General features: G+C 38.5%; 1 pseudogene across 1 annotated transcript; it reads left to right on the forward strand.

Annotated features, from left to right (window-relative positions):
• Positions 1 to 598: 598 nt before the first annotated feature.
• On the forward strand, positions 599 to 3,283 carry LOC149566919 (G-type lectin S-receptor-like serine/threonine-protein kinase At2g19130 pseudogene; annotated as a pseudogene). The gene has a single exon (XR_016361591.1). The product of XR_016361591.1 is annotated as a G-type lectin S-receptor-like serine/threonine-protein kinase At2g19130 pseudogene (transcript).
• Positions 3,284 to 3,924: the final 641 nt, after the last annotated feature.

Genomic DNA, 3,924 nt, shown 5'->3' on the forward strand with positions numbered 1-3,924 from the left:
TAGATATTTAGGATAAAATACAAATTATAAACTTGTAAAAGTAATAGAATTTCAAACTGAAATGTGACATGATCTTTCAGTAAGAAAACATCCTATGATTTTCATACTTATATTTAAAATTAGAACATTTTGTCAAATGACACTTTGTCTACTTGTGAAGTTGAATGACTTACAAAAAGTCTAACAAAGATCAAGTCTTATTGATTGCAAGCCCCTCCACATCTAAAAAGGATGAGAAATTTAGTGAAATGAATACCCCTAAGTCTTTAATTCTTAATCAAGAAAATTAAATGAAAGCTGAACCTTGAACAATTTTTCAAAAAAAATAGAAATGAAATTTAAAAGATAATGACGTAAGGCGGACGAATCCAATCCTCAAATTATGTAAAAACAAAATGAACATCACGATATAAGTAGAAAATTCTAAACTCTAAAATATTACTTAAAGTTGTAAAACTTGTCATCGCGCCATTGGTTTCTACCTGCATGTTTTTCATTAGGACGACCGACTTTGTAAGTGCGTCAAACTTAACTTGTCTGCCACGGACTGCGTCTCTGAACCCTTCAAAACGCAAGGCAGGACTCGCGAGACGTGGCTTTTTGACGCTCAATTTTGTTGTGTGTTAAATATAGCTAAAGCGTTTATTGCCCTCCTCGAATTGAAACTGTAAATCCAGAGGACTCTCTATCTCGGAAGTTCTCTTGGAAAGATATTTGAAGTAGAGGGACTTTAGCAATGGGAAAATTATTCCTATGCCTTATTTTTGCTGTAGTTATTCAGTTTTCTCAATCCAAGAGTGATGGTGCTGCAGTCGAGGCTCGAGATTCTATTTCGTTGGGTGCCTCGCTTGCTGGAAATCAGACAATAATTTCAAAGAACGGTACATTTGAGTTGGGATTCTTCAGCCCCAGTGGAAGCAACTGGTATATTGGCATCTGGTACGCCCAAATTCCAGAGAAGACTTATGTTTGGGTGGCCAACAGGGAGACTCCTGCCAGAAATAGATCTGGCGTTTTCATGCTGTCAAAAGATGGTAATTTGGTTCTGTTTGATGCAGAAGGCAAACCTATTTGGTCGGTCAACACAACCAACAAAGCATCCAGGGCTGTGTTATTGGATTCTGGTAATTTCTTAATGCTGAGTGATGACAACAAATCTGAAGCTGTTTGGCAGAGTTTCGAGAATCCTGCAAACACCTGGTTGCCAGGGATGGTGTTCGGTGGATATCATGAAAAGCTATTTTCATGGAAAAACTCAATGGATCCTGCTCCTGGGCTTTTTTCCTTTGGCATGGATCCATCAGGGGCCGAACAATTCGTGCTCCGGCGGAACAACTCTGTACAGTATTGGGGGACGGGAATTTGGGACGGCAAAATCTTCAGTGGAGTTCCAGAAACGGTTGTCCATCAATACCTGAGTATTACAATTGAAAAGAATAGCTCTGGTTTGTTTCAAATTTATGGGTTAGTGCCTCCCTTCAATGCACTCGTACGTTTTGTTCTGACTCAGTTCGGACAAGCGCAAATGCGTACATTCGATGGCAATACCTGGAGCACGATCTGGTCCGCGCCAGGTGATGGATGCGCCGTATATGGGACTTGTGGTGCCTACGGAATCTGTGACTCAAGCAATCTTGATCTCTGCAGCTGCGCGGAAGGCTTCAGACCAAGAGACAATCTTGCATGGCTCTCGGAAGACTGGGCATCAACTGGCTGTGTTCGGAAGACTCCCTTGAGATGCGATGCCGTAAATGGTAGTACAGATAGATTCACCGACCTTGGTCTCACTTTGCCTCATGATTTCACAACCTCGACACACCCAGGAATATCGACAAAGAAGGATTGCCAGGAAGCCTGCCAACGAAACTGCTCGTGCACTGCGTTTTCTTTCAATCCCCCTTCAGGGCCCTGCCAATTCTGGTCCGCAGATTTGCTCAACCTGCGCAACTCTACTTCATCGACAAGCAATTCAATCGTCTTTGTTCGGGTAGCTGCCTCCCCACTTTCAAACAAACGCAAAAGCACATGTATTGTGGGCACTGCGCTTGGTATCGTTGGTGCACTCAGCGTTGCTCTGGTCATCTCTGTAATTTTAATATGGCGGAGGCATATAAAGCTACAATCAATGGCCAGGCGCGCAGATTCCCCGGACCCTTTTCTGAGAATGTTTACTTACAAGGAGTTGAAAACTGCAACAAGGAATTTCAGGCGTACGTTGGGGAGTGGAGGATTTGGGTCTGTGTGCAAAGGCTCTCTACCAGACGGTACAGCTGTGGCCGTAAAAAAAATGAAAGGTTCGAGACAAGGTGAGAAGCAATTCCGAGCAGAAATCAGTTCCCTGGGAAACATACAGCATGTCAATTTGGTCAGGCTTCGAGGGTTTTGTGTTGAAGGAACGAAACGGTTACTGGTTTATGATTACTTGCCCAACGGCTCTCTCAATTCTTTCTTGTTCAGCGACAAATCAAAAAATAAACGAGAAGAACTCAATTGGAAGACCCGATTAGAGATTGCACTAGGCACTGCAAGAGGGTTACTCTATCTCCATGAGGAATGCAGAGATTGCATCATTCACTGTGATGTGAAGCCGGAAAACATATTGCTGGATGGTGATATGTCACCAAAATTGGCCGACTTTGGGTTGGCGAAGCTGATCGGTAGAGATTTCAGTCGTGTGCTGACGACTACCAGAGGAACGAGAGGATACCTGGCTCCAGAGTGGATCTCTGGTCTTCCCATCACTCCTAAGGTTGACGTCTACAGTTTTGGTATGACTCTTTTGGAAATCATTTCTGGACGAAGAAATCTGGACTTGAATGTGCAAGATTCAAGTTTGTTTTATTTTCCCCCATGGGCTCGAACTCAAATTTACCGAGGGAACATGATAAATATTGTAGAGGAAGGTGTTAGAGATGAGGCAAACTTGGAAGAGGTAAGAAGAGCGTGCATCGTAGCATTGTTATGTATTCAGGAGGACGAGGAAGTGAGGCCGAGCATGAGGCAAGTGGTGCAGATGCTGGAAGGAAAGATGGAGCCACAAGCTCTGGGGATTCCGAGTGCTGAGCTTAGGCCAGCACATCAAAGTGACACAAGCAGCTACAGCAATAACAATGGTACCTTAGACTAATGTAGTTATGAGAGACCAATGATGGAAGCTAGAATGATGTATTTAGAATAAAGGGGAGAATATGTTAAAATAAGTGATGCTTAAATGTTAGCCATCTGTATCTTGTATATATCTACTTCAATAAATTAATATATGCATATATATCTTTCAAGTTTTGATGACACCTATACAGTAGATCCAGTAGCATATCTAGTAGCAGATATATATTTTTAAAAAAATTTATATAAGAGGTTATATTATAAATTAATTTAATTTATTATGAAATATCCATATTTTCATATATAAATCATTATTATACTAATAATTATATATATAATCTTAATTACTTTAATTTATAAATTAAAATAAATATTTCTTTATCTATCTAAAAAAACACTTTTAGTAATTTTATATTATATGTATTTCAATGTTTTTATGTACTAAGTAATTTAAAAACTTATTAAACAGAGTTTGACATAGTGATCTATTATGTAATTTTTCATTTTCTGTCTTAAACATTTTGACATTTAAAAAATTAAAATTCTAATTGCTTTTTCTATATATTATACAAATTCTTTGTTTTGTCTATTAATTATTATTATTTTTAAATTATATTTTACTTTGGTCGACACTTTTTTCTTTGCTTAAACTCTACTTTGATTGGAAACTCATTTTTTAACTATATCATAAGGTTTTCAGATAGTTCATAATTATGTTGTTTCTATAATTTATATTTATTTTGTTCTATATTTTTATTTACATTTTATGCTTGAAATGTCATTGTGTTACCAATAGTTTTCAATAAAAATCTCTATAAT

The sequence above is a fragment of the Cupressus sempervirens genome, chromosome 3, assembly GCF_028749045.1.
Source record: "Cupressus sempervirens isolate cs-2001-9-10 chromosome 3, ASM2874904v1, whole genome shotgun sequence".
Taxonomy (NCBI): Eukaryota; Viridiplantae; Streptophyta; class Pinopsida; order Cupressales; family Cupressaceae; genus Cupressus; species Cupressus sempervirens.